General features: G+C 36.5%; 1 protein-coding gene across 1 annotated transcript in view; it reads left to right on the forward strand.

The window, feature by feature from the left end:
- Positions 1–1,033: 1,033 nt before the first annotated feature.
- Positions 1,034–13,078, forward strand: part of LOC105382045 (chaoptin) — a 41,733-nt gene continuing 29,688 nt past the window's right edge. The window contains exon 1 of the mRNA XM_048621654.1: positions 1,034–1,408. The gene's annotated coding sequence lies outside the window, so the exon portion shown is untranslated. The remainder of the gene's footprint in view (positions 1,409–13,078) is intronic.

The following is a 13,078-nucleotide window of genomic DNA, read 5'->3' on the forward strand; positions in this document are numbered from 1 at the left end:
TCACGCCCCATTGAAGATTTTCGCCGTCGATTCACGCTTTCACTTTACCGGAAACGCACGACTTCAATAAAAAAGCCAATCATACAGGTATTATTCCAGTAGGATATTTTATTTAATTGGATAAATATTATGAAATAATAACAGTAAGTTGTGGATAAAAATAATTGTCGGTCACACAAGTCTTAAAATTGAATAGGGGTCCGAATTCCGTCGTATAACCTAGTTCGGGGGTGGAGGGGCGAGGGCGGCGGCGGGGCGGGCGCGGGGCGCGGGCGGCGGGGCTCCCAGGGTTGGCGCCGAAGCTCCGCGTTATGTAAGCGAAGGAAATCGGATGTACGTTCGATGCTGCCTCTCCCTCGCTCTTTCTCAAGCCGCGTGCACAGTTGAGAGAGTTTTCCGAAATTTTCACGCAGTTTGTACGACATTGTATCCCTAAGGTCTAAACTGTCTTACTAAGCTTGGACCACCACCACCATTTCCCACCACGCTGGTCCAATGACGTTTGTGTATGTATACGTATTAGAGTGATGGTAAACACTATATTTAAATTCCAAAAAACTCATTGGTACATGTCAGAGCCGGGATTCGAACCCGCATCTCTGGCGTGAGAAGCGGGCGCTTACCCCGACTTAGCTTCCACCGCTCCCACTCTGATACTATACCAGCAAAGTGGTATAGCAAATGTTCACCTTGCATCACACCGTATTTTTATGACATTGATACCAACAAACAACAATAAAATTGAACTTCAAAAAAGCTGTATTTAATTTTAAGATATTGTTGTACCGTACCTAACCTTACCTTGACAGTTAAATAATTGCTTCCTAAGTTCCTAGTTTCCTACACAAACAGATGGATAACTTAAAATATAAAATGTATTAAAATTATTTACTAGGTATATTTTAATAAAACCAACCTTATACCACAGTACCTAATTGTCAACTACATCCGACCGCTACACGCTACGACCGAGTCAATTAAATTGAAGAAAATTACCTCCTATGTGGTCTCGGCTTTACCTCGGTCCGCACACGAGCGCTCGCCGCTGACATTTACGTAGTGCGCCCTGTGCCGCCTTCGAAGCGCGCGCCTTTCGTGAAAAAAAAAACCAATTCCATATTTGAAATTGTGAAAAAAACATCCGACTTCAATGTGTCAAAACTCAAACCTATTTTAATCTTCTTATTATTTTTCTTCTGTAACTGGCCAGTGTTTTTTTTTGTTTTTAACAGTGAGTTTTTCTGTGTGTTAGTTTTGGGGGAGAAAGCTCATTTTTCAGAGCATCTCTATAGCAACGCTGACGTCAAGTTCAGGGGCGGCTGGTGCATTTTGGTTCGATAGCTGTATTTTGGGGGTGTTTATGCGTTGTTTTGAATCTCGCAAGTTCTGTGGAACTGCTGCTCAAGAGGTTTGTATAATGTTTTTCCCGTTTGATTTATTGATTGAAAACGATTATGTGTTTTATGTTTCATCTTGAGTAAAAACATATATGAGCAAACAATTAATAGTATCGCACATAGTATAATTTTCACGTTTTCCAATTATTTTCAGAGACGAACGAATTAACTTAATGTAAATCAACTGAAAACACTTTCCCTTTTAAGGGACCGTAAAGTCCTTTATAGGGCAAGAGTATTCCAACTTTTATCCTTGTTTAATAGCTCGTTATGTTTAACTTTTAAGTGTATTAATCTTTGCGTAGGTAGGTTACCTACATGACATATTCTGTGACGAAAGTTTACCAATGCCTCCCTAGTATATGAGTTACCTACCGTAATTAGTGTATGTACCTATTATGTTGTGTCCTAATTCCAAATCATATCAGCTATCTAAATGACCTATACAGTATGGTTGCTCCATATTATTTAGTTTTCACTTATTTATTTAAGTTTTCACTAATAACACTGGAGGGGATTGCGATAGATAATACCATATTAAAATAAGGATTTCTCCTTTGCTGGTTTTCGTGTACCAATGTAGTTACGTCTACTAAGTACACTCGTACTAATTTCACCTTTGCGGTGTACCAGCTACCAGCTAGCCCCGGTATAGTAAAGGTACCTACCCTAATTAGCACTTCAGTCGGTCGACGTTCAGTCAAGGATTCTTTAAGATTTTCATCTTAGTGGATAGGTAGGTACAGTCAGCTGCATAAGTATTATAAGTAGCTATACACTTTTGTACCTTGTCAAACTCACAAACTGCCCATTCAATCATTCAAAAATTGACGTTTTGTTTATTAGGTAGTTTGACAAGGTACAAAAGTGTGTAGCTACTTATGCAGCTGACTGTACCTATACGTGTTGGAGTAGCTAATTTTCCTATCTTAAGTTGGTATCGGTCTGAATAGGTACTTATACTTACTTAATGTTATATGTCTTGTAGAGATAAGTAGGATTTCATTTTTTCATTTTCAAAAGAAGAAAAAAGAAAAGAAAATAAAGTAAGTAACTAACCTAAATAAATTTCAGACACACACTACAAATAAAAAAAGAGTAGGTCTGAGCTGCTGATGCTGCCCTGTGTCGAAAAGGGTTCGCGCTCAGCATCATGCTATAGAGCAATATAATAGTAGCATTTTTATAAAGATTTGATACGTCCGAAAAATGTTCTGGGACTCTCTCTAAAAGATTGATCGCTTCCTTCGCCGCAAGCCTGCCAACTACCAACTAGGCTAGATAGTTTCTTTCTTTTCCGAAATAAGACTGTATAGACTTTAGCGGACTTTAGACACAATTCAGTGCGGCTCTCCTGGAGCTGAAAACATTGTTATCTGTGTTAAATTTACTGTGAATTTCACTAAAAACTACAACATATTGTAAGTACTTCACATTTAGGATTACAGGCATCCTATACATTAGTATTTATTAATTTAGGTTAAATTTGCCATTGGTGGGTAATAAAAATTGTACCTTGATACCTACCTAAAGTAAGTAATTAGTTTGAATAAGGCACCTTTAGAGCTAAAATTAGGACACTACCGTTGCTTCAATATTTTTTAAAGCGGAGCTTAGATACTTGGAATAAGTTAACCATAAATAGAAAGCTGCAGCAGTCATAGGAACTAGACGACCTTGCCACAATTCCAAATTCAAAATTAACCAAACCATCGCGCTACTGGCACACACACCACAGTTGTTCTTAAAAAGAAAACAGAACCTCTTATTTTGTAATACAGACCCATCTGTTTCCTTGCAATATGAGTCGTTTCCCACAACCGTAAGGTCGTAACTCGATTAGCGGACCTTAGAGATTTTCCCGCGGAGGCCATATTGCATAAGTGCCGACTGTTGAGGTAATATTGACATTGGGCACGTTGTGAATATAAAAACATGGCGATAGTTAGAGGTTTGACCCACTAAACGGAATGTGGGCCTGCGTTGTAAAGTTACTTTGAGCTATGGAGTATTTCATTAGGTACCTTAAGATGTACGATACTTAGCATGTTTAGAACCTGGCAATTAAGGTTAAAATTAATAGTTATTAAACACTTATTCTTGTATTACGATTGAATGAATAAATTGAATGAATGAACGATAACGATAGGTACCTAATACCTATACATAATACACTCACGGGCAATGAAAAAGTTCCACTGAGAAAAACACAAAATTACTCCTAAACTAAAAGGAAAAGGCTAGCTTAATGACGCCTTCTACAACATTGAAGTATATTTAACAGAGCCTCAGGATATTACCAACTAAATACGGTAATATTTTGTTCAAATTTTAAATGACATGTTTGAAAAAATTTGGGTCGTTTGGTGTTCACTTTTTGTGAGTGGAACTATTTCATTGCCCGTGAGTGTAATAATAAGTATACATAAATACCGTGGTTGTCACCTACTAGTAACCTATAATTATTTTACCCACAAATAGACAACAGATAACCGCGTTTTTCCTTAAAACCAATAATGAATCACTCCACCGCAGACGTCAGCTAACGTAAACAACGACTCACGCGCATTTCCACGTCGAGACTCGAACCGGTGTACGTTTTTCATCAAGTCCAGAATTAACTTTTAACTAGGTAACAGCCGTTAATGCGCGCACGTCCGTCAATGGACTGTGAACTCATAAACGGGCGTGAGGGTGAGCCTAAAATTAGTACCGTCGATAAATTGGATATGATATGAAGCGATTTTATGAAACATGCCGAATATTATGTAAAATGGATTTTATGTCTACTGGTGGTGATGACGCATATGAGTTGTTAAATATACGACAGTGAATTTGAAATACATAGTAAGTACCTGGGACATTGTAAATACTTACAGTGTAACGCGAGTTTAATTATTAATAAATATTGATTTATCTTTAAGTAGTGTTTTAATGGTCATGCCTATAACAACTCCTCAGCTTCTAAGCTCATTTGCGATCGACTTTAGAGGAGATTGAGACACAGTCACATGAGTTGGACCTCAATGATGACTGGGGTAGCCTATCACATTATTACTGATTGACTCTACTCAGCTGTACTCGTAGTTTAATAAAACCAATTCAATTTGCGATCGCATCCGTCACAGCAGACATTACAAATGAAACACTTCCTTCTTACATTCATGATCTTAATCATCCAATAAGATTTAAAACATCATCGATTTGGCTCACAAGTGATTCACCCCAGTCCACTTTATAAACAATGACGTAATGGGCATCTGTCATCTGTCACTTTACTACATGTGCTCTATTACCAAGGTCAGAGGGGTCAATCTCTCACACCTGCTCTTGCAACATTCGCCCACACATGTCCAGCTCAAATTAATAGCTTCGTCCCTTTTCATCGTTTAATACGGTAATTAGTTGAAATGGGTAAGGAATATAAAGAGACGGTTTCCGGTCTAAAGGGCGCTTAGGAAATAAGCCATAAGCAAATGAAAACAGGATTTTCTTGTTGGCAAGAAGATTGATAAGTGAATGTTAACATTTCCGCAGAATCATTAAGTTTGAACCCAAAAGCATCTATAAAACCTGACCTTTATATAATTCTGAATTACCTAGTTTCATTTTTTTGCAGTTTTAAGACGTTTACGATTTTGCTGATAAGAAAAGCATGATGTAGCATGAAATTTATTGCTGTTAAGTAATTGTTTGTTTTTATTGTTTACTGTTCATTAATTTATAATTTTTCTTAATAATACATAAGCTCTCTATCTCCCTATTTTATTTGGACCGTATCTTACAAGGCTAAAATATAATTATAACACTTAATTAATTTTACAAATCAAGCAAAAACTATTGTACCTACTTTTCCGAAGTTATACTGGAATTTCGTCCTTCACCCTTTGCCAAGTGGCTGGTTCAATACAGACCGCGGCATGGGCGAAACCAACTGGTGTTCCAATTAGACTTGTCACTAAATTTCACAGCCCAATAAATTGCGTGAAACGAGACGATCCACGATCACGGCAATGAGTGTTTTGTGGAACACCGCTCGTGAGTACTCTCACTAACTGTTATGGCGTCCACAAACATTGATTACAAGCACTTTCGAACATATTAAAGCCTTCTTAAGCCAGGGCCACATTTGAGTCGTAGTCGCCTATCATGATTACTAAGGTGTTATAGTCGCCTGTCTGTCTGTCAGTTAGGTTAGTACAAAATGTATCTTAAAAAAACCGACTAAACTTCTACTTCGTTTATCGTTTGGTAAAAGTTACCAAAAAAAAGAAAATAATATTTCTGTGTGCGAAAAGTGCAAAGCTACGATACAAAAATGTGGACATTGTCTTAATTATTATCCTCACATGAATGTCTGAATCGGAATCATTTGTATGACAAATGGGTTTGTCTCTACATACTTATGACCATTAGTCAGGCATTGCAGCACCACAATAACGTAAGGATATTAAACCACCTCATACGTAGATACATACATACATAGATTTGTAACTAAGTAGGTAGGTAAGGTAGGTATATGTACGGTGGCCTGCGCCTAAAAGTATACAGGCGGAGTTTTTAAAATAGCGATCTCAAGCTCACATGCTTCTCAAGCACATCCACATAAACACCACTGCTACACACATCACACACAACACGTCCCCGGATTTATAACAGATGTAGCTGGTCCCTTAATCATCAGGGATCGCTGTTTTAAAAACTCCGCCTGTATACTTTTAGGCGCAGGCCACCGTACATACACGTGCTATTAGGTACCTATGACTCAAACACCGTTTGTACTCACAAGTCCACGTCTTTTGATAAATATATGAGTACGTTATTCAGAGCCTTCCTTTATTGTAGCTGCTAATGCCTTGGCTTTAAATGTGCAAGTTGAATGCAGGTTTCCGTTCTTTGAGTAATTTTCTTAGATGTTTGATTGGAACACGTTTTTTCAATTAAAATGGTATTCTGAAGGTCCGTATGGTAACTAATACTATAATTGTTGTTGTGGGTTTGCGGGTCATCAACAAAACGCAGCGAGGAATAGTGGCCATATAGGTACTTACAAAAATGTGCAGCATACTTAAACAAAATTACCGTATTACTTACTCAATAAACCTAACAAATAATGTACTTACTTAAAGAAATAATTAAAAATTAATACCTACCTATAACAGCAGAAATATGAATTAATAACTTACATAAAAATGTGTATGTACTACTTACCTACTGCCCAAATCAGAATTTATAGGTTCATAAATGATTAACTTTGTAACCATTGATTATACGAGCACATCATATTATTATATTGCCTTAAGCCGGTGGTCATTAAAATATAGGTCACAGAGATCCGGTCTAGCTCTACACTAGAATAACTTCCTCCATTTATACAATGCATCCCATTCATAGTCACTACAAATCACCACACTACACCGTAGCCACAGTAGCACGCATCATAGCACCGCGAATATTAACCCTAACACTTACCAAATAAGACTTAAAACATATTTTTACAAAAAGCCACACAAATTACACCCAGCATTAGCCGACGTTGACAATACGAAGTTTCTAAAGTCGTTTTAGTTTCTACAAACATTCACAAACCATCAAGTGACCTTAAAAATGTACCTGGTTATGGCTCTTGCATAACGTTACGAATACGAAGCCTTAAACTTACGGGTATAGAATGACTCGTAGCACCTCTTACTTAAGGTCTTTAATTCGTTGGCCGAGTGTTTTGGCTTCTAGATGTACTTGTTGCAGTTGACACATTGTACGTATGTTAGATGGGAATTGATTGACTTCTATGGGCGAGGATATAAGGTTTGTTTTGAGTTGGATGGTTAAGTTAGGAGGTGATGTAGGCGGTGAGTTATGCAAGAATATGGGTAAAGGCTATAGTTTGTAGTGAAGAGTAAGTAGAGGCTCTTAGAAGATATATTCCACACAGCAACTTCTAAATATAATATCAATGCGATGCGATACATGAATTAACGAACAAAAAACTTGGAGACTTTGTTGATTTAGATACTTACTTCTATGAGTAAAGTATGAGAAATTGGACGTACCTAAGTAAATAAGTAGGTATTATTATTAAATACTTCATTTAAACATAGACACAATTAAGGTAAGTATAAGTAAGTATACATGCAGGCACTATCAACAAACTACGATTTACAATCAAATTAATTAATTCAAATATTAAATTTACCATTAACATAATAACAAATAAGTAAATACATGATTCGAATATTGAATTTGGTACAAATGACCAGCATGTCTGTTAAATTCGTTAATCCTCAGTAAACCTAATTACAAATTCTGCGGTTTATTAATTTTACGTTATTTGATTATCTTCTGTAGTTCCAATATTTGGTACTTACATACCTAAAATACTAACTCTAATTACAAGAGGAAAATACTTAGGTATATTTTTTATTCAGTAATCTTTACATAAACCAGTAATTTAGTTATGGATTATGAGATAAGATCTCTTTGGCAAATCCTATTGAAAGCATTGCATGTTCGTTCTTTCTTGGACTAAAGAACTAAAGCACTTTGAAGCTGCAGCGAAAGTCAGGGATTGGTTGAAATTATTCCCGTCTGAAACCCTGAAACGTGCTTAGGTTGCCTTCAGGGGTTTCGTTTGGTATGCTAAATCTGTCGCTTGTATAAAACATTTTCTAATGTGTTCCTTTCTTTCATTTTGTCACAAAATACAATAAAAGCTTTGGTATTGGTACAATGTTCTTTACTTACGTTGCTTAATTTATTCAATTTATCTCCTACAATCATTAGAATTTAAACGAATTAGGTACTTAACTGATTTAAAAAGAAACATGTGTCAGAGGTCAAAGCAAACCTTTCAATCATGAATTAATGACACCAAAAATGCATTTTGATCTCATTTGAATTGGCCCGTATATAACTTAGAAAGATATTTCAATATTTTTTGAATGTCACAATATAGCCACAGTTATAAAATAAATCTGCGCTCATTATAAAATGTGAACAACAAATAATAGCTGCCGCCTTTTCCGTTTGCAAAATAAATCTTCTTTAGAGCCATAATTAGGCTGTTTTATTTTGAAAGAGAATTTATTTTAGCCAAGTTTATTGAATTTTTGTGTGGAATAATGCTACTGTGATGAGATGACTCCTAAAATATATTTTTACTTAAATTACTACATTATAAAGTATTTTCGTCTTTCCACCTTAAAACATCTACATAGGTAAATAAAAATAACCTTATAATGTGTCTGTGTTAAACATACGCAATCCACTTAAAGAAGCCCAAAAATGCGAGGTTTCTGTGTAATACAAAACTTTAGGTCATGCTTAATTTAGTACTTTACAGGCCTCCCCTATAATAGGTACCTGTATGGATACCGAACCCGCAATTTGTCATAGGTATTAGTAACATTGGGTAGATTAATCATAGTTTGACCACGGCTGTGACTGTTATAATAGAGTATCCTATAAGTACATAGATAGTGGAATAAATGTATTGAAAGGTAACCTACCGGTAATTTTTTTTTTATTTTTTATTTATATACTTACCTAAGGTATATACACATTGTACCTATATATGTACATTGTCCAATAACTAGTCACTGTCTACGGCACATGCTGAGCTGGTGCCTTTTTGACGCGCTGTGCAGCAACTTTTTGTGTTACTCTGCATTCTGTCATTTGTCGTCGTGCGCTTAATATGTATGAATATGTATAACAGTTTTCCCACGATAGCGAAACGCCTTAGGTCTGTGTATACTACATATAAATAAATACGTCTAGCTCTGTTTCTGTGTCATGGACTCATGGCACAGCGTGCGTCATAATTGCCATGAAGCCATGACCTGGCGCACCACGCGCCACCGCCACCGGCCGGTCCGAACTCTACTTGAATTCAGATTGGGAGCTACGTTACCACAGACAGACACACAGATACTCAGTCACGGTAAACTGTTAAACTAACCTTATTTCCGTTGGGGGCTGAGCAACGGAACTTCTGGTCACTTTGCTGTCCGTCCGTATGTACGTCTATGTGTCTGTATTGTATGTCTTTGGGTAAATAACCTTACCCTCGGGGTCGAGTTTTTTAAAACAAAAGTATCTACAATAAAGTCTACAGTCCCTTGAGGCTGGTTAAAAACGCCTATTTTGACGTTCTCAAGTGAAACGAGAGCAGAAATACGTAGGAAAATACATTTCCCGCTAACCTAGGACCTAACTATAAAATTTTGCAAGTAATTAGTATAGCTACCTAAGTTTCTTCTAATACTGCAGATTGAGTAAAAAATAAAACTTGACACTTCCTAATTGATTCATACATTTACTTTGGGAGTCGAGTTTCTCTCTCATCTCTATGTGGCTGTAAATAAGGCTTTTTATTTACGATCTCAGCAAAAATAAACGAAAGCTCAGGTAGGAAAAGCGCCGTGCGAATGACATTTCTGTATCAAATTGGTTTCGTTATAGCATTGTTGAATATAAACGTCACAAAAGAAAATGGATCCAGTAAAATGAACCTTAAAACGCAATCGTAAAGGACGCTCATTGTAATAAAGAATAGCTTTGAAGGGCTAATAAAAATCTACCTTTTAATACGAAGTAGGCAGAATAAATACATAATTATATTTTCTAAGAACTGAATAATAGGTAAGCACCTACTAGAGATATATTATACAAGTATGGTTCAATATTTAAAAGGTTTAAAAGCTTTACTGCAAGGGCACCAAGTCATCTGCATAAAAATAATTATCGTGAGTTTTTGAAAGGCACTTTAAAGTTTCAAAGTTTACTCGACAAAGTAACATCAGTCAGTTCGCAAAACGGTCTGAATATTAACATATACAAAGAGCAAATATGACGGTAGGATTCTTTACGTTAACAAGTTAACAACCAACCGCTTTAAAAATATACGTTTATACAGGGTGTTGCAAAAAGGGTACAGTAAGCCGAAACCTACATGTGCTTCATTCTATGGACAATGAATATTTTTTTTCGCGAATTTTGAAATTCTGATTTCATTAACTTAGATATACCATGCTGCACATGTAGCTTTCGGCTTACTATACCCTTTTTGCAACACCCTGTACAAATACCAGTATAATATACAGCAAAGCAACACCCTGTATGGTGGCGCATCGAACACAAAAGAAACGCATGAAAATGAGCCATCTTCTCTGCAACTGTTCTCTCAAAATATCCACGAGGTATCGATTACTTCGATCATATTTTCAATTAGTACTTCTCTACGGATAGAAGTTTGGACTTTAACTTTAAACCAGATACAAATCTGTTTTCCCGCAAATCCCCATTCATCCATACTTACTTACAATATTTCACATTTAGGTTTTACTGGGAGGATATAATCTAGTTTCGACTGTAAGCCATTTTCGATGAACCTGTCATTTAGTCGTAATTTACCTCCTCTATTAGATGAATAATACATCCGCTGTACCGCATCAGGCACTGTGCAATGTGCACGCTAGGTACCTACTTGCATTGAATAATTGTAAACTGTCATGCAATTCATGAATACTGTATTGACGTAAAATATTATTTGCATGAGATTTGCTACCTCGTTTACCTTACCTTACCCCCAATCCAATATTATACCATACGTCAAACATAAACGAACTATATTATAAATCCTTACATATTTTTATACACCTAAGTAAGTATATAAATTATAAAGGTACTAATTGACCGCCGACGACAGTGTTTGCATCAGACGACGACGTGTCGTATTTTTGTGCAATTGGCACCTTATGTTACTTTAAGGTGCCAATTGCACAAAAATACGACACGTCGTCGAATTCAAACGTAGAAAATCCAAACAAACGGCCTTAGCTACTAATAATCAAAATAAACCGAAAGGCGGTCAGTACGTGACTCCAGCACAATGTACACCAGAAGGTCTAGCACGGGGTGCAAGACGCTCACGCCAAAAGTTTTGCGTCGCGCTCACTCACATAATCGCGTGGCTTCGAGAGCAAGTACGCAACGGAAAACATTTATTTTTTTATAACATCTCGCCTCCCGTGCTAGGCCTTCAGGACGTTGCAATCAATATGCGACACTGGTTTACTGTGCGACTGTGACTGGCGAAAGAAAGCTGCCATTCCATCGGTTACGTATACATACATACATACAGCGAGAAAGAGTCTCTATTACTAATTGAAAAATAAACCAAAAGCGTATTTTTCGAGTTATGTCACGTTATTTCACGCTTACGAAGTATATTTGATTAATAATAAATAATGAATATAGGGACCGCGTCGATTAACTTAATTATGATTTAAAAAAATGTTGCAGTTATAGTGGATAAAATACTTCTTAAACTAACCTAAATACCTACCTTTGTATAGTAAATAAACACAGATTTTCAAAGTCCCGATAATCGTACCCCAACTGAATATAGGTCAGTATATTTCCGTTGGGTGAAACCTCTGTTTTGACGCGTCCCTTGAAAGGGTGTTTATAGAATTTCACTACGGTACTCTAAATCTGCACGCGAGGAAATCTTTCACCGCACTCAGCCACCTTGAGACCGCCCTGAGGTCAAGGTGACGCGACCTTAGCGTACGCTAGGAAACAAAACCTTAACGCGTTAAAATTATATTAAGTATTATTATTAGAATGTTCTTTTTAGATATTTTACTTAGGTACGAGGCAAACAAAGAGGAGAGATGGATGATTCTTCTTGCGTGAAAATTTAATAACTTCTTTTCATCAAGTACCAACTTAAAAAGCATTCTGCAAACACCCTAGATGGGTGGATTTCAACAAGTCCTAAAAAATCTTCATTTCCGTGGACTTTTTTATCTTAAGGTTTTTTATATAAGAAAAACGCTTTTATTAAAGTTTTTGTTAATGTTAGTGTTCTTACTAAATGGGTAGCAGATAAGTTAAAAACTGAACGAGATACGGATGATTAAATATTTCGTGCCACGGCGATGAAACATGCGTTCACGGCAATGAAATAAGCGTCCATGGCAATGAAACAAAGGCCCACGGCAATGAAACAAACTTCCACGGCAATGAAAGAACTGTATAAAATGGAAATAAAAGAATCAATCCACTGCATTTTTTTAAAAAGACTGTGAGGTAAACGTAAACTTAGACAGGTATGTATGGCAGAAATATTTGGAGAGATATTGGAACGAAAGAAAGAACGACAGTATGTATAAAAAATAAGAATATAGTATGGAATTCTCTAAGTAGCATTGTGGGGTCCGTATTGCGACGTATGAAAGAAAATGTTTCATTTCACACTAATAACGTTCACAAACCTTGATCATAAACCTTACCTATAACATCTATATTTTCATAAGGTATAATATCCAATTTTTATACTGTTCATTTTATGTAAAATTCATAAAATATACTATAATATGACATAATCTGTGCAGAATTACACAACACCGGCAAAACACGTAGCACCAAAATATAAAGATAGGTGCGGTTAGGTGCACATGTTGGTCAGCTAAGCGTCTCCCTACATAGCGCCAATAATAAAAACGCAGTCAAAACTCCTTGCACCAAAACCTAAACATAGAGCGTCTCCCCATGTAGCCCCGCTTCGCTTTTGATGAACATGTGCACTTAACCGCTCCTCCTCGCTTTTCTCGTTATCGCACCTATCTTTAGGTTGTGGTGCTGGTGAACTTTATGCTAAATCATAGTATATT

Source organism: Plutella xylostella, chromosome 6 (assembly GCF_932276165.1).
Source record: "Plutella xylostella chromosome 6, ilPluXylo3.1, whole genome shotgun sequence".
In the NCBI taxonomy this organism is placed as follows: Eukaryota; Metazoa; Arthropoda; class Insecta; order Lepidoptera; family Plutellidae; genus Plutella; species Plutella xylostella.